This window comes from Trachypithecus francoisi, unplaced genomic scaffold (assembly GCF_009764315.1).
Source record: "Trachypithecus francoisi isolate TF-2019V2 unplaced genomic scaffold, Tfra_2.0 Lachesis_group0, whole genome shotgun sequence".
In the NCBI taxonomy this organism is placed as follows: Eukaryota; Metazoa; Chordata; class Mammalia; order Primates; family Cercopithecidae; genus Trachypithecus; species Trachypithecus francoisi.
Window position 1 is genome coordinate 58,342,368 of NW_022681453.1, and position 25,990 is coordinate 58,368,357.

Here is a 25,990-nt window from a genome sequence, read left to right on the forward strand (position 1 = left end):
AAAGGGAGGAGGGGACATGGGACTGTGGGGACGGCAGCTGAGGACAGCAGGGAATAGTGTCGTGCTGAGTTTAGCCAACCTGACTCAACTGGCAGCAACTCACCGGATTGGGAAGAGACCCTGAGAAAGGGGGAAACACTGGGCTGAGCTGGGGACCTCGTGCTGGGCTATCCTGGTCAGCCGTGGAGCACAGCTGCTCGCGCTGCTCTCTCTGTCTGGGCTGTGCCCAAGAGGAATGGAGTGGGTTGTGTTGCCAAGGAGTGGAGGTAGGGGAGCAGAAGAGCAAGGTAGCCAGTAAGTCAAGTGTACGAAAGAGAGCTCTTAAAAGGCGTTAATTTAATGAGCACATGCCAGGCATGGTGATGGGGCCTCAGAAGACAGGGATGAAGCAGATGTCCCTTCTGCTCTCAAGGACTTCCCCGTCTTGTCGGGCAGAAACACCAGTAAGTTACTTTCAAGGCAAAAGAAGTTATCCTCTTCCAAGAAAAGCACCTATTTTTGGTGTGGAGCCCAGAGGAAGGGGAAGGTGCAGCTAGAAGACAACCAATTTGGGTTTTGGGCTCTGCCATGAGCAAGGGAGACCTCCCTGGGCCTCAGTTTCCTCCTTTGCATTGGACTAGGGCAGGACTTTTCAGCCTTGAGTGAATCTCAGAATCCCAGGGTAGGGCTGAGTGTTCACGCAGAATAGGAACACACACCCCCACCAGAGCACCTGGTCTGAGGAGGGGCCAGGTTCCAGGGGAGGCTGCTACTGCTCCGGGAAGCATGCAGGGAGAACCGAGAGACTCGCAGCAGGACTGTCTTCAGGAAACCCTCTGAGGAGCTCTGAAAGAGCAGTGGGTGCAGCAGAGCGCACTGAAGGCACCGCAAGACGCTGACACTCTGCCTCTGGCCTCCTCCATTCCACGAACTCAGACTCAGCTGGCTCTGGGTTGGGCGCTGGGGTATCCATGGGGTTGAGACCTGGTGGACTGTGTACCCTGTCTCAACCTCTGTGAGCTGGTTTGTAAAACAGGCTGGGAATGCAGTCAGTGTTTCTATTGTTGGGACTTCTCCTGATGCCCTTTAGGGAGCTGAGCTGTCTCCAAGCCAAGAACCTGGCTGTATTCAGCCTCCAACACCCCTAAACCGCAGGCATGCATGGCCCTTCTGGGGAGGAGCAGACCAAGGTCAGTCTGGACCCCAGAATCCCACGGCCACTGGCTTTGGGACAGGCAGGAGGACATTTCCAATTACAGAATCCAGACAGAGCAGCGGCTGTCTGGGGTTAGCTTCTATCTCTGTCCACCCCTTGCAAAGCCCCTCAAGCAGGGACTGAGTCACGGGATGTTGTTCAGTGTTTTGTTACTGAATTCTTGTCTAAGAAAGAACCCAGTGTGTCAGAATGTCCGGGGGGCTGGTGGGGCAAGAGGATCAGCCCCCATCTCCTGTCTCCAGGGAGGGTTACAGAGGGCAGAGGGGCCCGCAGCCAGTTCCAGGGGCTTAGTTTTCTTCTCCCAACAGCTCCTTCCTGCAGGAGCAGCTAGCAAGAAGTCACATGGGTTCCTTATGCCCAAATCTTGTGCTTGGCTTTTGGGGCTCTGGCCTCACGTTCCTCCTCTCTCTCATTCCCGCTCCCCATCCCAGCAGGGGTCTCCCAAGCCGGGGCAGCCGTATCTGCAGCTCACACAGTTCCATTCCCACATCCCAGCCTTTGCAGGGTCTGGGCCTCCCCCAAGGCCCTCCCTTCCCTCAAGTGCAACCAACAGTCCCAATTTGCCCAGTCCTGAGACGTTTCCCAGGAGGCAGGGCTGTCAGTGCGCAGAATGAGAACGTCCCAGATGAACGGGGCGAGTCGGTCACCCGACTTCGCTCTTCCCAGTCCACATGGAGGCCCTCATGCACTCACAGGCAGATGGGACTCAGACACAGAGGTGATAGAAATCCAGGGTCCAGCCACTCTGAGTGGAACTTGGTCCCAGTTCCTTGGTCCCTGGTCACACTGCCTCCCTCCTAGGCACAGGCTCTCTCCTCTGTCACCCACTGGCTGCCTTACTTTGTGGAGTCTGGGGCCAGTTTTATAGAGAAAGGGGCCAATCTTAGGGAAGCCAGAGGGACAGGGACTGAGCCAGAAGCTGCTGGGGGTTCCAGCAGAGCGTGGATGTGCAACCTCCACCCCTAGCTGCTGTGTGGCCGCAGAGAAACCACTCCCCTCTCTGAGCCCTTTTCCCCAGCTGTGAAATTTGGCTTAGATACCATCCTTCTAAGGGCATCTGCAAATGGCAGATGGTTTTATTACCAGGTTTAACCAGCAGGTGGAGGGTCCTGAACACTGCAGCTCAGTCTCCTGTGCTCCCCACACACTCAGGACAGAGACTCTGGGCCTGACAGTGAGCAGGTGCCCCCTCAGGCACTGAGACCACCCAGGGAATGAAGGTACAGCCAGCTGAGCTGACCCCATGCCTCTGGGGGCAGTCAGGAAAGGCATCCCTGAGGAGATGACCTCTGGGCTGAGACCCCAAGAAGGGAAGGAGCCAAGGTCTGGGAGAAGAGTGTTCAGGCAGAGGGAGGAGCTGGTGCAAAGGCCTTGAGGTGGGAGCCAACTGAGAGTGCCCTAGGCTGATGGGGCAAAGGCAGGAGATGGGATCAGGGAGCCCCACATGGGCCAGGTCACACAGATGTGGGTCTAGAGAGGTCACATGCCCCACTAGGGGTCACATGGCCAACTCAGGAATAAAAGGCTCGGCAGCCTGGGTGCAGCAGAGGATGCTGTTGCTCTGGTGTCCATGGGCCAGAGGATACCAAGGTCCAAAGTATGGTCTCCAGGCCCCAGTGAAACGACGGCATTCCAAGCGTTTCTGGGTAACATCATTTGTCAGCAAGATGTGAGAGTGAAAGCCACTGGCTCTGGAGCTGAGCAAGCAATGCCATCCCCAGGAGAAGGAGTGTGGCCCTGCACTCACTACCCACTCATGCACTCATTCATCCATCCATTCATTCATTCAGAAAGCTTTCATGGAGAGCCAGACTCCGGCTCCTGAAGGAAAGAACTCTCTTGGAGGACTCCCCTCATTAACTCAGAAGTTTTGCCTTTAATGTCTTCACGTTCCTTGTTAAGCCCCCACTTCCCTTCCCCAATGCAGCCGGGTCTTATCTGGTTGAGGTAACATACGTTAACAAGAATATTAATGTCCACTAAAGTGTTAGCTGAAAAAGAAGACATTAGCTGATAACCAAAGCATTGAGAAGTATGATGTTTAGCTGAAGACAGAGATGGTAATTGCTAATTAACGCATTAGCTAAAAAACAAGGAGTTAACTGATCACCAAGCATGAGCTCATGGATCTGGGCTGAAAGTGAGGGTTGGCTGATGATTAAAGTTTGGTTGAAAAACTAAGCAGTTAACACATAGATAACTGGTGATAGTTTTTAAGATATTAATCCAAAAGTAAGATTTCTACAACCCAATAATCAAATGACTACCTAAAATTGAAAACAGGAATTAGTCGGGCATGGTGGCTCATGCCTGCAATTCTAGCACTTTGGGAGACCAAGGCAGGTGGATCACTTGACTCCTGGAGTTCAAGACCAACCTGGGCAACATGACAAAGCCCCTCTCTACAAAAAATAACAAAAATCAGCTAGGTATGTTGGTGCATGCTGGCAGTGCCACCTATTTGGGAGAGTGAGGTGGGAAGATCACTCCTGGGAATGGGCGGCTGTAGTAAGCCAAGATCACGCCTCTGCACTCCAACCTGGTACCAGAGCTAGACCCTGTCTCAAAAAAAAAGAAGAGAAAACAGGAATTCAGGAATTCAAACAGATATATTTGCACACTCATGTTCATCACAGTACTATTCACAATAACCAAAAGGTGGAACCCACCCAAGTGTTCACTGACAGATGAATGGATAAAGACAATTGATCTCTACACACAGTAGAATATTATTTAGCCCTAAAAGGGAAGGGAATTCTGACACATCATACAACATGGATAAACCTTCAGGATATTATGTTAAGTGAAATAAGCCAGTCACAAAAGGACAAATACTATAGGTTCAACTGGTATGAAGTCCCCAGGATAGTCACATTCATAGAGACAGTCAGTAGAAGAGAGGGGTGCCTAGGGCTGGGAGTTGAGGGGAGAGGAGAATGAGGAGTTAGTGTTTAATGGGGACAGGGGTTCAGTTTGGGAAGACAAAAAAGAGTACTGGAGACAGATGGTGGTGACACCTCCATAACACATGAATGGCCTTAATGTCACTGGACTGATTAAATTTAAATTAAGATGGTAAATTGTATGTTATGTATCTTTTACCACAAATTTCTAAATGACAACTCAATTAAAAATGGTCAAAAGAAATGTGATGACCAATAAGCACATGGGAAGATGCTCAACTTCACCAGCCATCAGGGAAGTGCCAGTTAAACCACGAGATGCCAGTGCACACCCTTTAGAATTAAAGTGAAAAGGACTGAACTATCAATGTTGGAGCAATCAGGACTCTCCAACATGGCTGATGGGTGTGTGAGAATCACCCTGCAAGGCAGTTACGAAGTTAAACACCCACCTTGCATGTAATCTAGCACTTTTAGGTGGGGAAACCAACTGGAAATGAAAAGCAGGGCTGTACAAAGACCTGTGCCCAGATGTGAGTGGAAGCTTTACCCATCATGAGCCTGACCTGGAACTATCTGTGTGTCCCTTACCTGATGAGTGAAGAAGCAGACAGTGGTATATCCAAACAAAGGAACACCGCTCAGCAATGAAAAGGGACACAGCACAGATGCACACAGCAACGCTCACAGTCCTCAGGGTCGTTCTGCGGAGGGAAAACACCAGGCATGAAACGAACACACGGCATGATCCCACTTACCTGACGTTCCAGAGAAGACAAACTGAGCCTGCACAACAGGAGGCCACCAGACATTTTCACCCGGTGTGGGGGTGCGAGGTGGGGACTGTCTGCCGGGACATGAGTGCACTACCTCGGGGTGATGATCTGCTCTGCATCTTGACTGTTGTGTATCATTTGTAAAAACTCCTCAGACTCTAAACAAAGTGGGGCGCTAGGGGCTGAACTGTTCCTCCCGCCCCCCACCCCAATTCCTATGCTAAAGCTCTAACCCCAGCACTTCAGAATAAGACTGTATTTTGGAGACAGGTCTTTAAAGGGGTGACTAAGTTAAAACAAGGTCATTAGGGTGGGCCCTAATCAACTGGTATCTTTATAAGAGAAAATGACACAGACAGGTGCAGAGGGAAGATGGATGTGAAGATGCAGGGAGAAGGCTACTGTTTACAAGCCAAGGAGAGGCTCAGAAGAAATCAGCCATCCCAACACCTCGATCTGGGACTTCCAGCCTCCAGTACCAAGAAAATAAACTCCTATGGTGGAAGCTCCCAGCCCAGCCTGTGGTATGTGTAATGGCAGCCCTAGCAAGCTAACACAGGGTCATCTTCCTATATATACATTATCCCTTTGTAAAATACAATTAAATGAATTTTTTTTTTTTTTTTTTTGAGACAGAGTCTCACTCTGTCGCCAGGCTGGAGTGCAATGGCGCGATCTCAGCTCACCGCAACCTCCACTTCCAGGGTTCAAGTGATTCTCCTGCCTCAGGCTCCTGAGTAGCTGGGATTACAGGCACCCACCACCACGCCCAGCTAATTTTTTGTATCTTTAGTAGAGACGGGTTTTTGCCATGTTGGCCCAGCTGGTCTTGAACTCCTAGCCTTGTGATCCATCTGCCTCAAGCTCCCAAAGTACTGGAATTACAGGCGTTAGCCACCGTGCCCAGCCAAAGGAGTATTTTTTTAAAGCAAGCAAGCAAGCGTAGGTGATAAGTGGATTGTACATGACTCCTCAAGGCTCCAATACCCAGCATTCTGCTATGCTCTCAGCAAGCCCTCCATAAACGCCTTCAATGCCAATGAAAGCCGTGGCCGCTACCTAATGCATGAACTGGTCACTGAGGTGCTCCCCACTCTTTCCAGGAGATTCTAGAGGTTTTTAAAAGCTCCTCCAGTTTAAAGTTATTCACACTACTGCCCTACCACCATTCCCTGAATACTGACTATGTACCAGGTGGAACGTGCCATGGTGGTGGAATGGCAGGCCTATGAGGGGATTATTTTCATCCTCATCTCACAGGTGGGCTTTCTGAGGCTTGGAATAGGGACATGACTTGCCCAAAGTCACTCAGGGAGCTGGTGGCCATTTCGATGTCCAGATGAAAGGCTTTATTCTCACAGGGGCGAGTCACGCTTCCATGGACTCCCATTCCTCAGGTGATGGCTCAGTCCTCCCAGGGGAGGTTCCTGCACAACCTGTCTTTGTCCAGTCGGACAGGAAGGCATTGCTTTAAGAGCTGTGGAGTTTATTCTCTCCTGCCGGGAGGTTCTGGGCAGACACTGACCTCAAGGAGGCCGGGGAATTGGAATCTCCAGAGAAAATGTCCACAAGGCTGAAGGCGTGGGGGAGGTGGGCTGCACCACCACGGTGCAGCAGGTGTGGAGGCCTGGGTAGTTACTGGAGGCCCAGGAGGTGGGTCCTCAGTAATGGGAGGTAGTGTGGAGGGTCACAGTCCCACAACCCACAGGGATGTGGCTGTGCAGGCAGCTGCAGCCATGTGGTCAGGGTGGCCACACACCCTGATTGTGGCCCAGAGCATGTCACTCTGCTTACTCCATTTCATGTCTTCTGGGCAGCCAGCTCTGACCCCGCAGGATCAGGGACCCATCTGGCCCCCACAGCCCACAGAGCTACTCACACCTCCTACTCTCTGTTTGAGCCTTTCTCCTCCACCAAACTGTGAGCTCCATGGGGCAGAGCCCATATCTGCCTTCCTTTTGAGACCCCGACACCTGGCCCAGGTGAGAGCTGGACAGTGAGGCAAGGCAAACACAGCTGCTACAGCCCAACCTGGCTCCACTCCCAGCTCACCCACCTACCAGCTGCGCAACCCCAGGCAAGTCAGCACATCTCCTACAGCCTCAGTTTTCACCTATGCCAAATGGGGTCACCGAGGACTGTCTTGCCTCCCTAATTGCAGAGGAAATAAGAGACTTCACACTCCCTGGGCTGGGCCCTGGGATTCCCTTCCCTCTGGACCCCACTGTAGATGGAGTAGGTGGATGAGGAAAAGATAATTATAGGGCCAGGCTTGGGGGTGGACGCTTGGCTGAAGAGAACAAGAGACAGCTTCAGGGAGGAGGAGATTCCTTAAACGGGGCTTTGAAAAGGGCAGGGGTCATCATACCAAGAATCACCATTGTGATGGTGATGGCTGGCATCTCTGGAGGACCTACTCTGTGCTAGGCACTGTTTTAAATGTTTGTGTGTTAACTCGTTTAATCCTCAGAATAACTTAAACTCACGTGATCCCCATTTTACAGAGGAGGAGGCTGAGGCACAGAGAAGTTTGCAACTTGCCCGAGTAGGAGATCACCCATCAGGGCATAACAAGCGAATGGGACAGCCTGGGCAAAGGTGCAGAGGAAGGAAACAGCCTGGCGCCCAGGAGAGTTGGTCGTAGGTTGGTATAGCCATGAGTGCCCAGGAGCCCCACCCCTCTTGTGTAATCCTCTCCTACACTGTCCACAGGCTTGGTCGAATGACCGGCTTTAGCCAATGGGACGTCAGCAAATGAGATGTAAGCAGAGGCTTGGGAAGCAGTTGCATACTGTGGCTTGCTCTGGGAAGGCTGCATCCAATGGATGAGCCCAGGCTAGCCTGCTGGAGACATATGGCTCAGCCAACAGCTGCTAACCCAGGCCAAGCAAGGCCAACTTAGACCATGCTGCACCAAGGTGTCTTCAGCTGCCTGGGTGAGCCTAAATGAAACCAGCAGAATTGCCCAGCCGAACCTGGACCAGATGACAAAGCTAATTTAGTGTGGTTTGATTGCATCAATAGATCATTGAGACAAACTTTCAAGTGTCCAGTATCTGAAGAGAACGAGATACCAATGCTGTGCAGATGTGACAGAGCAGGTAGCTGTACCCACAGTGTCCTGTCCTGGGAAGCACTGTGGGAAGACAAGGCTTAAAGGAAAACTTCTGGAGTTCTGGGTTCCTGACATCAGCAGCCCCAAGAGGAGTTATCAGATCATACTCCCCTCTGCATTCTGAACCCCAAAGAGGATCCTTAGCTCCCACCTCACTGCCTGCTTCCAAAGCACCCAACTAGCTTCAAATGCCGTCACCCTCCATCCAGTATCTGGCATGAAGCCAGCACATAGGAGCTGCTTTATTTTATTTTATTTTATTTTAAGATGGAATCTTGTTTAGCCGCCCAGGCTGGAGTGCAGTGGCATGATCTTGGCTCACTGCAACCACTGTCTCCAGGTTCCCTGATTCTCCCATCTCAGCCTCCTGAGTAGCTGGGATCACAGGCACCCGCCATCATGCCTGGCTAATTTGTGTGTGTGTGTGTGTGTGTGTGTGTGTGTGTATGGATTTTTAAGTAGAGACGGGGTTTCACCATGTTGGTCAGGCTGGTCTTGAATGCGTGACCTCAGATGATCCACCCATCTTGGCCTCACAAAGTGCTAGGATTACAGAGGAGCTGCTTTATGAACAGTTTTTGAATGATGGGGAATGCAAACAGCCTCACATATCTACCAGGTACTCTGAACCACTGCAGAAACACTAAATACAAAATCAAAGCTGCCTGTCGTACAGCTGGACAGGGTGTGTCCACTGCTCGCACACCCTTAGAATGGATGGACTGTTCACTTCCTCCTTAGATTCAATTGCTCTTCCCTCCTGCAGTCCCCCGCTCAGGTTAGACAGCATCTGAATCCCCCACTTAGAATGAATGGAGTGTCTGCCTCCCTCCTGAGACTGGATGGAATGTCCACTTACTCCCTTAGACTGGATAAGGTTAACACTCCTCCCCTTTTGGCCTGGGATCTCCTTAAAGGCAGAGGCCTGCCTAATCCATCCCATGACCCCAACACAGGATTTGGCCCTGAGGTCCTGCGGGGTAGAGCCCTGGGTTTCCCAGCAGGGCCCCCGCCTGGGTTAATCCTCCACTTCCTGATTTTCTAGTGGTCTTTCTCATGCCTGGAGTCTGTGTGGGATGATCAGAAAGATGGACTGACACACAGCCCACTTTCATTTTTACTAGTTTTCCTCTTCCTAGTTCCTCCTCTTCTCCCCAGCATATTTTTTTGCCTGCATTTCACAGACTGAAACCAAGGCCCAGGATGCATAATGTGGTCAAGTTCATGATAGGGAGTAGATGGTGAAGCCGGGACTTGAACCCAGGTCTGTCTGGTTGCAGCCCCAGCATTCCCGAGAACCATACCCACTACTACAGTGCAGGAGGGGCTTGAGCCCCTGTGCTGTTTGCTGGGGTCCCAGGTGAGGATTATGCTTTGGTTTTGAAATTCTGCCCTGGAGAGGGGCCTTCTGGGAAGAGAAGGCTCTGAGGCTGGACAGGGTCTCTGAGGGCCACCCGAGAAGGGCTGGAGAAAATGGCTTCCGGCCCACAAGGACTGGCTGGCCTTGCAAAGAGCACTGGACAGGGAACCATAGACATCCAAAGCCAGTCTTGGCTCCACCGCTAGCCAGCCACTTTGCCTCATTTTCCTTATCCATGGGCACAGTAACAGCCACTGAGACCATGGTGCCAAGTGCCCCGTAAACATGAATTCCCCTGCCTCACAGATCCCCCAACCCACCTTGGTATCTCCTTCTTCCCCTCTCACATCTGCTCACCCCATTTCTGAATCAAATGCCTGCCACAAATTTCTTGCTCCTTTGGTTTAACCAAGCAAGGCAAGTTGATCACAGAACTGAATGCCTGAGGCTGGGCTTGGTGGCTCATGCCTGTAGTCCCAGCACTTTGGGAGGCCGAGGTGGGCAGATCACTTGAGGTCAGGAGTTCGAGTCCAGCCTGGCCAACATAGAAAAACCCTGTCTCTACTGAAAATACAAAAATTAGCTGGGTGTGGTGGTGCATGCCTATAATCCCAGCTACTCAGGCAGCTGAGGCAGGAGAATTGCTTGAACCGGGGAAGCAGAGGTGGCAGTGAGCCTAGATCGTGCCACTGCATTCCAGCCTGGGGGACAGAAACTCCATCCCCCCACTCCAAAAAAAGTGAAAAACTATACTTGTAGAACAAACAAGCCTCCCAGCCAGGATGCCTCTGAGTGACATGTGAGGTGGGATCTGAGAGCAGAGATGTGCAGCCAGGTCCCACCCAGTTTCACTTGGACCCCCAGGGCTCCAGGACAGCCCGGGGCTCAGGGCTGCCAAGCTCTGCCTATGAGTCTCAGCTCCACCTTTTCGTCACTATGTGACCTCTGGAAGGTCACATTGGCGCTCCCTGCCTCAGTTTCCCCATCTGTGGAATAGGTGCCTGCCAGTCTGATTACCCTCTTGTTTGCGGATCAGATGCTCTGCAGGGGGCAGGGCACCAGCACATTGTGAGGCACATGGTGACTGGTATTCTTCCATCATCAGTGGGCACCGTGGGGGAAATTCACCGCCACGAACTGAAAGGACCCCCAGTCTGCACGACCGCTGGATACCCACGAGGGCTATGAGTAAAGTAAAACTTTTGAAGAAAGCCTTTTATTGGCTCCCAAGAGCCTTCCCAGAGTCCCGCATGCAATAGGCCCTTAATCAGTAAGTGTTTCAGCCCTCGGAATTCATTCTATTTGGTTATTTATTTATTTATTTACTTGAGACAGGGTCTCACTCGATTGCCCAGGCTTGAGTGCAGTGGTATGACCGTGGCTCACAGTCACCTCAACCTTCTGGGCTCAATCGATCCTCCCACTTGAGCCTCCCCAGTAGCTGGGACCACAGGTACATATCACCATGCCCAGCTAATTTTTTTTATTTATTTTTTGTAGAGATGAGGTCTCACTATGTTGCCCAGGCTGGTCTCAAACTTCTGGGCTCCAGCAATCCACCCGCCTCGGTCTCATGAAGTGCTGGGATTGCAGGTGTGAGCCACTGTGCCCAGCCAGCCCTGGAAATTCATCTAACCAGTAATCTTAAACATTTTTCATGGCAATATTTTTTAGCCTCACTCCTTTTTCTTCAAATGAATTCTTACAAAGTAACCTATTGGATTAAAAAAGTATCAAAAGGTTTCTGTCCTTGAAAGAAAGTGGGGCCCCAAATCCTGTCTGGTTCTTCTCCTGACTCCAGCCACCCTGGACACTGCCATGAAACAGTGTGTATGCCCCTGCTCAAGCCCAGCAGTTATCACACCCGCCTGCAGCTATAGTGCACCTGCTGTATACTTGGCACTGCCTCAGCCTGTTGTCACCATCCCCTCCACTTCTCAGTCATCATCCTAAAATTGAGATCTTATCATCCCATTTTCCAGGTGGGAAGACTAAGGCTGAGAGAGACTAAGTAAGTTAACTGAGGTCATCCAGCATGTGTGGGCTGGGTCAAGATTCACAATGAAACCTATCAGTACCTTTCTACTGCCTACTTGAGGCATAGGAAAACTGTGGCCTGGAGCAGGGGGAGGGGTGGTGACCTTCTGAGGCTATACTCTTATCCGCTGAACCAGGGTCAATGCCAGTGTGGCCTTGATGACTTCTGGGCTGGTCAGCCCTGGTCCAACCCTGGTTGTGAATGCTGCAGGGAGAATGCACTGGGCTAAGTTTATAACTGCCCTGGACTCTGCTGTGTCACAGATTGACTTCCGGGGCAGCTCAGCCCACAGCCAAGTTCAGCGGCTCCGGGGTCTGAGTGTTGCCATCACCTTTTCCTCTGAAATCCAGCTGTAGGGCATCCAGGGGTGGCTGGAACAGAGGGGCCATCGAGTCTAACCCCACAATTTACAGATGGGGAAACTGAGGCCCAGCCTTCCAGACAGTTGTCATCGGCCTTCCACTGGGCAATCACTGTTGCCATGTATAGCATTAGTGACTGCAGCCTCCCAACAACCCCAGCAGTCCAGAAAGGAGCAACGCTTATTAAGTTGCAACTGTATGCCTCGTATTGCATTAAGTGTGTTCTTAACTGTTACCTCCTTCACACTGCATAATTGCCCATCTAGTAAAAGGGGAAACTGAGGGTTCGAGAGGGAAGGTGACTTGCCCCATCTGCCTGACTCTAAGACTCATTTCTCAGTGCCATAGGAACCCACGGTGTAGGCGTGGTGGTGTAAGGGAGAGGGAGGAGGGTAATTTATAATTCTAGAGACACCGACTGAGAAGTCCTCCACCCCCCACTAAACAGAATGTGGGTTCTGTAGCATATAATACATTCTTACTGACTGCACAGGGCAATGGACAAGCACTAGGCTCATTGGTGGTGCTCAGTGCTTGGCGCTCAGTGTTTGCTGAATGAATGAATGACTCTCAACAGGGCATATTAAAAAGCTCCCAGCTACTGTCCTTAGCAGAGCAGTCAGCTGCCTTTTCCCCCAATACCATATTTCCTCTTCGTCACTTTTCTGTTCCTCTGGTGGGCTACTTGTCCAGCTCAGCTTCTCATGTCTGGAAGGAACTGGCTCTGCTTCTCTCTGACTCCTACCTCTCAATGCTAAGCTGTTCCATGATCCATTCCTTCGAGAGCATTTCTCTCGGTCAAGGAACAAGCACTAACAGGCTGACTTGGTTCCTCTTCAGGAGACAGGTTTATACTTTGAAAGGGGAGGCCTTATGAAAATAGAATCTGAGGACTTGGTGTGTGGTCTGGCAGCATCCAGGACCGGGACTCAGCCTGGGACTCCAGAGTTAGAACTTAGTCTATGACCACAGTCAGAGCTGCCTGGAGTCAGGAACAGGGATTCAGTTAGGGCTCAGGACTCAGTCTATAACTTGGATTAGGATTCAGCCTGGGTTAATTAATTAATTTATTTATTTCTTATTTATTTATTTATTTTGAGATGGAGTCTTGCTCTGTCACCCAGGCTAGAGTACAGTGGTGCAGTCTTGGCTCACTGCAACCTCTGCCTCCTGGGTTCAAGCAAACCAGTCCTCCCACCTCAGCCCCCCGAGTAGCTGGGACTCCAGGTGCACACCACCATGCCTGGCTAATTTTTTGTATGTTTAGTAGAGATGGTGTTTCACCATGTTGGACAGGCTGGTCTCAAACTCCTGACTTCAGGTGATCTGTCCACCTCAGCCTCCCAAAATACTGGGATAACAGGAGTGAGCCACCGCGCCTAGCCAAGCCTGGGTTAATGTTTGAGCTCAGACGGGAACCAGGTTTGCATTCATCCCATGAGCTAGGATGGTGGATTACTCTATGGTTAGGGTCAGGGCTCTAGGACCATGATCAGGCCTAAGTCTGTGGCCAGGACTAGGGTGCAGTCTGTGACCAGGATCAAGTCTCAGCCTATACAGAGCTTCCAGAACCACTTAGCTCCCTCCCAAAAGTCGATCCCCTGGAATCAACAAAATTTTCCTTAAAACGTAGCTTCTTTCTAGAGAGTGCCCTCCTGGTGCTGCCCACACGGCCCTTGCAGCCCTGCAGGAGAGTTGCCTCAGCGCCTCCGCCGAGACCCTGCCTCCCGCCTCCCTGCCTCCTGGCTCCAGGGTTATTAAGGGAGGAATCTGTGGGAAGAAGAGAGTAAACAAAATCCATCACGCGGGGCTGGGGCTGGCGCCCGTTCCTCCTGTGGCTCCGCAAGCTGACTCGGAAACCAACAGCGCTGAGCGGACAATGTTGACAGGAGACTTAATGAAATCCAGAGGGAGGCGCCCTGGCAGGGCCTACCTGGAAGGAGGCCCGAGCTGATAATTACATTAATTCTGGTCTATGTCCCAACAAGCGCAGAAGCAAGGGCTGGGGCCAGGGCCCGTTCACCCAGGGCTCCAAGAGTCTGTCATAATTACGGGGAAAAATAAGTTTCGGAACTTACATAACCTCACTGCTTGGGCCCTGAGGGTTAGACCCACTTTGCTTTGCTTTTCCAGGAAATGCACATATGGCAAAACTGCACTTGTGTGCCAGGATCACCTCTGTGGGTCACAGAATGTGTGAGAGCACTAGGCAGGAATTTGGTTCTTGTCCCCATTTCTCAGATGAGCCAAAGTGAGGCTTAGGGAGCAAAAGGGTCTCATTCAGAGTCCTGCAATCAAAAGGCATAGGGCTAGCATCAAGCTCCATATTCCAGTTTTCCCTCCTCGAAACCACTCCAGCACGGAGACTGTGGGTGACCAGGAGCAGGGAGATGCATTCTGCCCGAGAAAGGAAAGGAAGGGAATGGTGCCCTTCTCAAATGATGCATTGGAGGGGGCCAGGCTAAGAAGAGGGAAGAGCCGGCCAGGCAGAAGACACAGCAGATAGAAAGGCACAGTGGCCGGAAAGGATATAGCCTGATGGGAGGAAGGGGTCATCCCGTAGGGCTGAGTGCTGGTTCAAGGGCAGAACTGCGGTAAGGAAGTTGAGGCAGGGTCATGAGGAGCATCATATGTTGGGGGAGCCACAGAAAAGTCTCCCACAGATCCTCTTATTTGAGCCTCATGAACTAGGTGCTTTCATTGTTCCCATCTTACAGATAAGTAAATTGAAGCTTAGGAAATTTGAGTCTCTTGCCCAAAGCAACGCAGCCCAAAAGTAGTATGACTGGGATTAGAACCATGTCTGTTGAGTTTAACTGCTCCTTCAAACACACTTCTTTCCTGCCTTACATGCCCCTGCCGACTTTCCTGGCTTTCCAGTTTGGCTCAGCCTGAGGTGTCAGCCTGAAGATGCCCCTGGCCGGAGTGGAAAACCACAGAACCTTCAAGAACAGGGCGGCAGCAGGGACACACTGCATACTCAGGCCTCTGCAGGTCTGTCTCCAGGCGAGGAAGCTGAGGGTCAGGGCCCTAAGGCCTGTGGTGGCAGGAAAGGGGAGAATTAAGGGGAAGCCAGCTCTAGATGGGGTGAAGACGAATTGACATCCAACAGAACAATGGGTTACTCAGACAGGAAGTGAGCGCCCCAGCCTGGGAGGCATAGTATGAAGGGGACAGACAGGGAGACAGGAGATCTACATGTCTTGGTCCCAACCAAATCTGCACATCCAAGTTTCTAGGAGCCTCACCTCTCCTGGGAAAAACCATTCCTAGCCACCTTCCACTGAGGTCAGCTCCAGGAAGCGTCAAGTCCTGCCTGGGGGATCTGTTGCCTTCCAGAGGTTCCTCCTTAGACGTTTCCAGCCCCTTGAAAACGGCACCCAAACAGAACCTGAAGAAAAAGCCCTCACATGTGCGGGACTACTCTGTGGGATCCTGTCTCTCCCCTGAGCACAGACACAGGAGCACAGAGAGGGGGAGTGAGTAACCAGGCATCACACAGCACAGTCCAGGTGGGCCTCCTGGAGAAGGGGTGTGACCAAGGTCACCCTCAGGGTGAGACCTCTTGCTTGGGTCAGAGGGTCCTTGACGTTGCCTTAATCAGGAATGAGAGTGTTTGTTTTCAGCCAAATATTTCCCCGACCGCAGACGAGACGGGATGCGACTGCACATTCCAGAGTCCTGGCAGCTTGAGAAACCATGCTGTGGGGCCTGCCTGGTCCCCTTGCCTCCTCCTGGGGGCCTGGTGCCCACCCCCCAGGCTCTGGGGTCTGGCTGCCAGCTTGGATGAGAACCTTGTTTGTGGCAAAGTGTTGGCAGCACCCCAACACCTCTTCTCTCCCCATCCTTCTGAACCTCCTAGATCTCAGCTCCACGGATGCTAACCTGGATTGTGGAGGTTTCACCAGACCCCAGGAGATGAGCATCCCAGGCAGGGAGACAGCATGCGTTGTGGCCCAGAGGTGTGACAATGGCGTGGCCCCCCTGGAGAAGGCGTGTGTGCTCTGTGGCTGGAGCGTGAGTCTTCTGCCCAGCAAGGGTGAGGGAAGAGAGGACAGGTATTGCCAGCTTGCGGAAGGCCCAGAGCTCTAAGAATCTGTGGTCTTGGAGCAATAGAGAGCCACGGAAATCGAACAGAGGAGTGCCAGGGTTAGAAACGTGTTCCAGGAATTTCCCTCCAGTGGACATCAGTGGCCAATTGAGTGGACAGGCAAATGTGTGGGCACCAGAAGGCCGGGGAGTAGGCTGAAGCAGGTGCAGCCAAAGTGGAGTGCAGAGGGTGGGACAGGATGAGAGGAAAAAGCAGAGCCAGATCATTGACTAGCCGTGAGACTGATAGATGTGGATATTAGGGTCCTCATTTACAGAAGAGGAAACTGAGGTTTAAAAGGATGAGAAGCGACTTGCCCAGCTGCCTGGGGAGCAGTGGAGCTGGCATCATGGACTGTGATTCCACTGCCATTTCTCTCTACTGTATCCACGTTGGTGGAGTTCACGGCCTTGACCACCTGTGGTCAGGATTTCTGAAGTGAGTCACGTTCCCCACCCAGGGCCCTGGTCAGAGGCGGCATGTCTCCACCCCCGGCCCTGCTCAAGGCCCTGGCTCCTGCCAGAACTGCAGTAAACCCCACTCCCCCATACAGTCCATTCTTCCTCTCCACTCCTTGGTGATTCCTGGTGAACTCCTACTAATCCCCTGATAGTCAACTGAAAACCACCTCCTCATGGTTGCCCTCCAGACAACTGCAGACAGAATCAGTCTCTCCTCCAGACCCTGGGGTAGTTAGTTATTTGAGTGCCCCATCACCTGGAAAGGCTTTGAGGACAGAGGGCTTGTATCGTCTCTGCCTTCTCAGGACCCAGAACAGGGCCAGGTATACAGTAGATAGTTTATAACTGTTGATTACAGGGAGCAAATGCATGAACAACTCAATGCTCACACCCAGCACAGATGATCAAAGACAGGTTTTGAAGTCACGCAGCCCCGGCCACCTCCTGTCTCTGTCTCTGGCCAGCTGGGTGGCCCTGGGGCTTCAGCTCCCTGAACCTCAGTTTCCTTTTCTGTAGACTGTTGGCAACTGTCCTGAGGGTGCAGCCTGAAAAGCAAATTCAGTAACAGACATAGCCCAGCAGAGCACTTGAGAGCATGGTCCCTGAAGCCAGCTGGCCTGGGTTCAAATCCAGCCTCTGCCACTGCCCAGCTGTGTGGCTTTGGGCAAGTTACGTGACCGCTCTGGGCCTCAGTTTCCCCATCTGTGAAATGGAGGATAGTAGTGCCAGTCTCATGGGATTATTTTGAGAATGAAATGAAGAAATGCATGTAAAATGCTTACAACAGGATATGGCAAGTAGGAAGTGCCGGACACACACTCGTGAACATGAAATGCCTAACACATGGTGTGCACTTGAGCAGGGTGACTCCAACTCCATCTCCTCTCACCTTCCCTCCTGCAGCCCAGGGAGAGCACTGTAGGGGCCCTGTGCAGAAGCAGGAGGGCTCTGATTAGCTGCCATAGCCAAGGCCCCTCTCTGCAAAAACATCAGTGGGTCAAACACTGCAGGCCCCGCTGTAGGATTTCCAAGCAGAAATCCTACACAGATGTGGAATTAACCACCCACGTCAATATGAATGGCACTCATTTCAGAGCCTTCCATGGAGGGGGAATATATCAAGCAAGTCCTGCTGAGAGAGGATTTCAACTCTGCAGTTGCAACCTCTGAGCTCGCTCTAGAAGCACCTTTTTAATGAGCTTCTTTTATTTATTTATTTTTATTTTATTTTATTTTATTTATTTATTTTGAGACAGAATCTTGCTCTGTCGCCCAGGCTGGAGTGCAGTGATGCGATCTCGGCTCACCGCAAGTTCCTCCCGGGTTCACGCCATTCTCCCGCCTCAGCCTCCCAAGTAGCTGGGACTACAGGCGCCCGCCACCACGCCTGGCTTTTTGCTTTTGTATTTTTAGTAGCGATGGGATTTCACTGTGTTAGCCAAGATGGTCTCAATCTCCTGACCTTGTGATCTGCCCGCCGTGGCCTCCCATAGGCGTGAGCCACCGCGTCGGGCCTGATGAGCTTATTTTAAGTCTCAAATCATGTGTTCTCTTCCACTTGGCAAGGTCAATATTGCTGTGAGCATGATTATTTTAGTTACTGTATTTTCTGGGCTCTAGGTATAGGTGATTCACCCAAATTATGTGACTTAGTCCCTTTAGCCCAGCGATGAGAAAGTATCATTCCCAGTTTAGGGAGGGGGACACTGAGGCTCAGAGAGTTTGCTAACCAAGCCCAACGTCACACAGTGTGGAAGCAGAGTCAGGATTTGAACCTACATGAGTCTGATGCCAAAGACAGTGATCTGAAACACCAGGTCTCAGCTCTGGCTACACATTGGAATCAACAGGGGAGCTTCGAGCAGTCCTGACGGCTAGATGGAGTCCCAGAGGGGCTGATCCTGGGCTGCTCGCCAGGAGATTGCACCCAGCAGCCAGATTGGCAGGTCGGCTCCAGGAGACAGCGACACCATATCTAGGGAAGACATGTCCAATCAGAAAGAGATAATCCGCACAGCTCTAAACTTTGTCCTTCCCTAAGGATGGAGGGACCATCTGTGTCTTGTGAATTGAAAAAGCCCCTCTCCCTACCTTAATTAGTACAAACCCCAACCCCAGCCAAATCCAAGGTCAACAGCCACTGCTCTAACACACTTCGCTGCCTTGCACTGTGACCCTCCTTTGCTGGAGGTGAGGATCCCCAGGCACAGAGACATGAAAGCACCTGCCCAGGGTCACACAGCTTTGAAGCACTCAGCCTCAGGCTCCTTTGACCCCGGCCTCCTTGCAGTGAGGGGTGAAGGTGATGAGCAGGGTCATGGAGGCACAGCTGGAGAAGCAGGTGGTGTTTAGCAGAGATCACAGCAGCCCTGGGGACCCGAGACTTGGTCCTCTGAACTCTGAGGAAGCAGATGGTAGGTTTGGGGGCCCAGAGGCAGCATCATGTCCCTTAGCAGGGCAAGTCACAGGGGACAGGGGGCCATGTCCAAGGAAAACATGTGCAATGAGAGAGATGCAGTCATGAATCTCTAAACCTTGCCCCGCTCAAGGATGGAGTGACCATCTGCACCTTGGTAAGCACCTCAGTGCGGCACTGGGCTCCCATACCCCAGTGCCAACTTAATCATTAGAGACCCAGACCTCAGCCAAATGCAGACTCAGAATTTCTGGAAAGCTCCAACAGTCAGCAAGGAAACAGCAGGTCTTGAGACAGAATTTCTCCAGGAGCCCCTTCTGACGCCCCGACCATCGTCTGGGCTGGACACTCACCACATCCTCCCCATGTGTCCTGGGCCCCCGCTTCCTCTTAGGGCTCAGCAGAGGCTGGGGCTTTCCCAGTTTCTCTTCTCTTATTAGCAGTGGGATCATTGCTTCAAACAGAATCTTTGGAATTTGGTTTATCCAGACTTTGACTCAGGCCCATTTATTTTGACATTCCAGTGAGATGTCTCTGAGCCTTCATTTTGCCTGTAGGGACAATGTTTTCCTTCCTCCAAAAGTTCCTCTCAAATCCAAACACCAGTCCACATTCCCTGAGGCTGGTGGATTCCACATCCTCTAAAAGATGCTCTGTTCTAATTCTAGTTCTGCTACCTCCCAGTTGAGTGGCCTTGGGCTAGTTACCAACTTCTCTGAGTCTCAGTTTCCTCATCTGTAAAATAGACCCCTAGGTCATACTCATAAGCAGGCCACCAAAATTAAATGAGACAACGGCATGACGATCTTCAAGGCATGCGGGAGGCATTCGGTCATGGAAGCTTAATTGCAATAAGAAAGGAACTGCGAGCCACCCAAGGTCCTGCAGCCTCCGGGATCTGCGTCCCCTGTGGCCCGCAGCTCTGACCCCAAATCATCGTTCAGTTGCCAGTGATTGATCCCATATGGCCGTGCTACGACACAAATACCTATGAACTCCCTCTCTCCACCCAGGCCAAAGTACACATTGGCTTTAATAATTAAATATAACGAGCCTGAGCCCTGGCCAAGAGACCCATCGGGTGCCAGCAGCTCTCACACCCACCTCTAAAGCTCTCACGCTCCATCCACACTGCCACTGTGCTGGTCTAGACCCCTGCTAGTGCTCATTCCCTCACTCCCCACCCCACCCCTCGCCCTGCCTCCAGGCTCAGCCCCTCCAGTGGATTCTCTGCCCAGCTGGAGCCATAGAGGTTGTTTTAAAGCGCTATAGTCATCTGGCTACCACCCTCCATGGCTCCCCAATCCCCTCATATCAGTCTCTGGAAGCCTTTTGTGATCTGGCCACAGCCAACCTCTCCATCACCCTGGCCTCGGTTATATGTTCTGCCCACCCTGCACCTCTTGCAGCTGCCCAAATGTGCCAAGCTCTCTCTTGCCTCTGAACCTCTACATAAGCTGTTCCTTCTTTCTGGCAGATACCCTTTCCCCAATTTCCCCTGCTGACCAACTCTTGTTCATCAGCTCAAGTGCCTGGGACCTTGAGTCTTTTCTGCGTAGGTCTCCACAGGGGACGTGGGCTTCCTCACAACATGGTGACTGGATTCCAAGCATGAGCATCCCAAGAGAATTGGATGGAAGGGATATTGCCTTTATGACGTAGCCACTCAGCATTGTCCTGCCATTTTCACAGGCCCACTCAAAGTCAAGGGGAGAGAATATGTGGCCTCACCTCTCAGAGAGGGGTGTGATTGTCACACCACAAGAAGAATGGGATGGGAGCTGTTGTGGCCATCTTTGGAAAACATAAAATGTCACTGAGGGGGAAGGTACATGTAAGAACTGTATAAGCACTGTGGCCGGGGACATTCAGGACAAGGGCAAATGTCCCTGATCCTCACTGTCTTAACAGCTAGCGCTTTGGTAGACAGCATGGCCCCGAATCAGTCAGGAAAGCTTATCTGTGTCAGTCCTGTCTGCAAGTTCATGAAGCACTGGGGAAGATTTCTTTTTTTTTTTTTTTTTTTTTGAGACGGAGTCTCGCTCTGTCGCCCAGGCTGGAGTGCTGTGGCCGGATCTCGGCTCACTGCAAGCTCCGCCTCCCGGTTTACGCCATTCTCCTGCCTCAGCCTCCTGAGTAGCTGGGACTACAGGCGCCCACCACCTCGCCCGGCTAGTTTTTTGTATTTTTTAGTAGAGACGGGGTTTCACCGTGTTAGCCAGGATGGTCTCGATCTCCTGACCTCGTGATCCACCCGTCTCGGCCTCCCAAAGTGCTGGGATTACAGGCTTGAGCCACCGCACCCGGCCTAGGGGAAGATTTCTGTTGGTAATGGGAGCATTTCCCATTTAACATGTTTTGAATTTTAAAGCTCCAAGTGTTGGTGATCTTAAAAATTCCTCGGTGGTGCTGAAAAAGTGAAACGGGCCACAAATAACTCCTAAGAGCTTTGGGGAAGGAAGGCCAGGGACTTTTCCAAGTATGCCTGGCCCACTAAGGGTCATGTACCCCAAAAATTATCCGGAGAAAAGGATATGCCTGGCACCCATCCCCTCAACCACAGGAAAGGCCTGGAATATTCTGGAGAGATGTTCCAGTGGGATCTGGTGTGTGCACATTCCATGCAGAGGTTGTGGAACGGAATCGTAGGGCAGGGGTGAGAGTGCTGGCATGGGCAGAACCCAACCCTGATTTCCTCTCTTCTTGTTTTTTACCCTAGGCTCTGCCTCCTTTTCCCTCCTGCCAGCTGGAGCCAAATCATTCAGATTTCCAGAGTGTGAGGAATCCTTCAGCCCCCGTGGTGTAGCCACTGACACACTATCCAGCTGCCACAGTTGTGGGTGTTGAACTCTGCCCTTACCCTTAGGCCTTCAGTGGCACTACGTGGATCTCCTTGGGGCCTCCAGGAGGAGAAACTTGCTCTGTCTCCTTGGCCAGGAAAGGTGAAGCTGTGTGACCTAGAACACGCACCCCTGACCTCTCTGAGCCGCTCCTAGTAGCAGCCTGTGAGTTGCTTGTCTCACTGGGAAATAACAGCATGAAAGTGCCTCAGAGCCAGGTGCGGTGGCTCACGCCTGCAATCCCAGCACTTTGGGAGGCCGAGGCGGGCGGGTCACGAGGTCAGGAGATCGAGACCATCCTGGCTAACACGGTGAAACCCCATCTCTACTAAAAATACAAAAATTAGCCAGGTGTGGTGGCGGGCACCTGTAGTCCCAGCTACTCAGGAGGCTGAGGCAGGAGAACGGTGTGAACCCGGGAGGCGGAGCTTGCAGTGAGCCGAGATCGCGCCGCTACACTGCAGCCTGGGCGACAGAGCGAGACTCCTTCTCAAAAAAAAAAACAAAAAAACAAAGAAAGTGCCTCAGAAAGGAACTATAAGTGAGTGTACACTTACTATGCATCATTAGTAATAACAGCACTCCCCTTCCAAGATGACAGAAGAAAGGGATTCAGCAGCAGAAGGCACATACATGCTCTTTTACTTCTGGGCGCCAGCAAACCCTTCATTGAGCATGTATTGAGCATCTGCTGCATATCAGGGCCTAGGAAGCACCATGGACACAATAACGCACTCGGTGTGCACAGCCCCTGCCCTCATAGGCCCCCCCATGTTGGCTGTTCCAGAAACACAGGAGCTGAGGAAGTGACATCAAAGCAGAGACCTGAAAGATACTGAAGAATTAGCCAAATGGAAAGGACAGGGTGATTTCCTGATAGAGGAACTGCATATGCAAGGGCCCAGGCCCCAGGGAGCAGGGGGTTTCTGGGGAAAGACCAGCCATTCGGATGGCTGGAGCACAGGGCCTCAGCACCCATGCAGAGCTTGAGGGGGATTAAATAGTAAGATAATAAAGAAAGAAAATGCACAGAGTGTTAGGAAGTGGTGAGAGCTACAGAGAAGAATAAAGAGACGAGAGTAGAGATGGGGGAGGATAGGAATGCAGGTGGGTAAGAATGGGGCAGGGACAGGGATGAGGCGGGTATAGAGATAGTGCAGAGGGTGAGGCTGCCATTTTATTTTATTTATTTATTTATTTATTGAGACGGAGTCTTGCTCTGTCACCCAGGCTGGAGTGCAGTGGTGCGATCTCAGCCCACTGCAAGCTCCACCTCCCGGGTTCACACCATTCTCCTCCCTCAGCCTCCCAAGTAGCTGGGACTACAGGTGCGTGCCACCATGCCCAGCTAATTTTTTGTATTTTTGGTGGAGACGGGGTTTCACCATGTTAGCCAGGATGGTCTCGATCTCCTGACCTTGTGATCCACCTGTCTCGGCCTCCCAAAGTGCTGGGATTACAGGCATGAGCCACTGCGTCCGGCCAAGGCTGCCATTTTAAATAGCAGGGAGGCTGCACTGACAGAGGACATCTGTGCAGAGGTCAAAGAAATGAGGGAGCCAGCTCCGTGGGCATTTGGGGGAAGAGCATTCCCCGCAGGGGAAGCAAGAGCAAAGGCCCTGGGCCTTGCACTCCACACCTGAGGGGAGTGGCGGGGCCGGTGTGGTGGAGTGAGCCAGCTGGACGGAGGCGGAAGGGGAGGCGTGGGAATGTTGGAAGTCAGACCACACAGTCCACTGTGGGGACCTGGGCTTCCATCCCAAATGAAAGGCAGCCATGGGGCTGCTCGCCAAGGCAGGGATGAGGGTAGATGTGGGTTTAACAGAATCCCTCTGGGCCCTGTGAGGAGAGGCTGAATGGATAAGGGAGGAAGGAGCAAGGGAGGAGGCAAGAGAGATGATGATGGCTGGACCAGGTGGTAGCCCTGGCCATGGTAAAGAGTGACTGGCTTCTGAACATATTTTGAAAGTAGAGCCACCAGAAACCAGAGAAAGAGAGGGGAGGGGAGGGGAGGGGGGAGAGGAGGAGAGGGGAGAGGAGGGGGCAGGGGACAATAGTGACTCTGTGGCACGCATACTTCTCTGCCCTCTTGCACTGCATGACAGACATAATTAACACAGGCCTTTTTCCCATTGAGACGAGATTGGTTCTTGGAATCCTCCTCAACCCAGACCTACAAGGCATCACTCCCACTAATCAGGATTGGATGCCCAATGAGGCCAGGAGGCAGAATGGGTTCACAAAGGAATACTCACCATCATTTGTGGGCATCTACCATGCTCCTGGCACTAGCTAGTTGCTTTTCCAATTCTCTCATTTCAAGGAGAGACAAACTGTGGGATTGGCAGTAGCATCCTTATTTAACAGATGAGACCAGGGCTCTAGCGGTCCACACAGAACTCTCCAGCTAAGACATTTAGAGCTAGGATTCAAACGCAGTGGTCACTTATTCCAGTGCCAGCCCCAGTTCCCCACGGGAGACCCCCTCCTCACTCTGCTCAGGCCTCACCCACCACACCTGGGCCTCCTGGCCATGCCAGGGCTCCACATTCCAACAGGCTGGTAGAGGCAGGTGTGGGCAGAGCATGCCTGGAGGCTGAGAACCGCACCTTCCAGCCCCGGTGCCTTCCTGGGGCAGGGTGGCTCAAAGGGGCATGTGCGCCTGTGCCAGGAGCCAACGCTGGCTGGGGAGGGGCCTCACCCCACCTGGGGGCTGCCAGCCCGCCTGCCGGCCAAGGTCCTCACCAGTGCCTTCTCTCCTCTGGCACACCCATCAGCTCAGCGTGAAGACTTGCTAAGGAAAAGGTACAACTGGGAACACGAAGCTGTCCATACCTGGAGATGACTCCAGCAGCCAGGAGGTGGGGCTGGCCTCTTACCTGGGCACACTCTCTCCACAGGAGCATCCTCCACGCAGTTAGAGTGGGCTGTTGATGTGTCTGTCTTTATGGACTGTGAAGGTCACTAAATGCCTGGGACTTAGAAGGCTCCACGGGCAGGCTCCGGAGGCCAGCCAGCCTGAGTTCAGGTCCAGCTCTGCCACTTACTTGCTGTGCCATCTCAGGCTGGTTACATTACCCCGCTGGTCCTATTTCCCAGTAAAAGGGGGCTAGTAATAGCATCCACCTCATAAGGCTCTGTAAGTACTGGGGGCAGGGGTAACTCACATGAAACATTTAGCACAGTAAGTACTGAGGAAGGTTAACCATTATTATCCTTATGAGCATTCATCCCAAAGTTCTCAAGATTGACACGGACTTGAGCAAGCGCCCAGGAAATCTGTGGGGAGCACAGTGAGGGCCAAGCTCCTTGGGGTGATAGCTGAAGGATGAGGAGGCAAAGAAGACTAGAGGAGAGAGGAAGGAGGAGCTGAGCGTAAGCCCCTGCCAGCCTCTGCTTTGCTGTGTGACCTTGAGCAAATCCATTGCCCTCTCTGGACCTCCAAGTCCCCGTTGTTTACATTCAGAACACGCATAAAGGCCCCCTCAGCTCTGCATCTGTTTTTTGGTACCAGCTATAAGCAGGTAGAGCAAATTAATTAAATTAATTTGAATTAATTTTAAAAATTAAAAAAGATTTGGAGTGGGTTTGAGACCCCCAGGGCCTCCCACTTTCTTGGAGGGCGGCTCACTTTCCAAGGAAGGTAATTGGGTCATACTGGCTATTTGGTTTTTCCTGTGCATGGCCCTCCTACCCCCTCTTCACCGCCAGACTAACTTCCTGGGGGTGGCCATGCTCTCTCCCAGTGCTCTATGAAGCTCGGGCTCAGGCCTCCTTAATGCCAGGCCAACTCTTCCTCCTCCTTCCAGACTCATCTGGGCTCCACCTCCTCCAGAAAGCCTTCCTAGACCCAGGCTGAGTTAGCTGAGTGGGCCTCCTCATGGGAAGGGGTCTGTTTTGGGTTCTATCTTCCTTCCAGGTACCCAGAACAGGAACCACACTGGCCTGGCATCTGGAGTGAACAAGGGGATGTTGCCCAGAAGATGTCTGTGGAATGGACAGGTCCTGAAGTGCCCATGGGAGCTTGAGAAGAAATCCAGGCAGGCTGGTCAGCCCCAGCTCAGCCCCACCTGGCTGGGACCTCTGGCAGGTGACCAACCCTGCCACCTGTTGGATGGGGACTCATGGCTCTGCGGTGAGGATTAAGTGAGTCAGGAGACTCAGAGCTTGGCGCAGTCCTGAAGACAACGGACTCACCTGAGAGAGAGTTTGTACCCTGCAGATGCTGTCCTGGCCTGCCACCTGGCCCAGGAGTTCACCTCGGCTGCCCTCCGCGACTTGCTATTCTGACCTTTTAGTAAACAGCAAGCAGGTCTCTGGTTCTGAACTCTCCCAGGTAACAGCATCTACTGAAAATGTGAGAACTGTGTCCTGTCTTTATTATATTTGTTTTTGTGGTACCTTCTGTTTATAGCAGCCTCTACTCAGATATGA

At 52.1% G+C, this 25,990-nt stretch overlaps 1 long non-coding RNA gene across 1 annotated transcript; it reads right to left on the bottom strand.

Moving 5' to 3' along the window:
• On the bottom strand, positions 1-25,990 carry LOC117083300. Its single transcript, XR_004437037.1, has 3 exons — positions 25,754-25,990; positions 4,690-4,802; positions 1-3,753 (listed from the first exon to the last, which is right to left on the bottom strand). It is a non-coding gene; the product is annotated as an uncharacterized LOC117083300 (long non-coding RNA).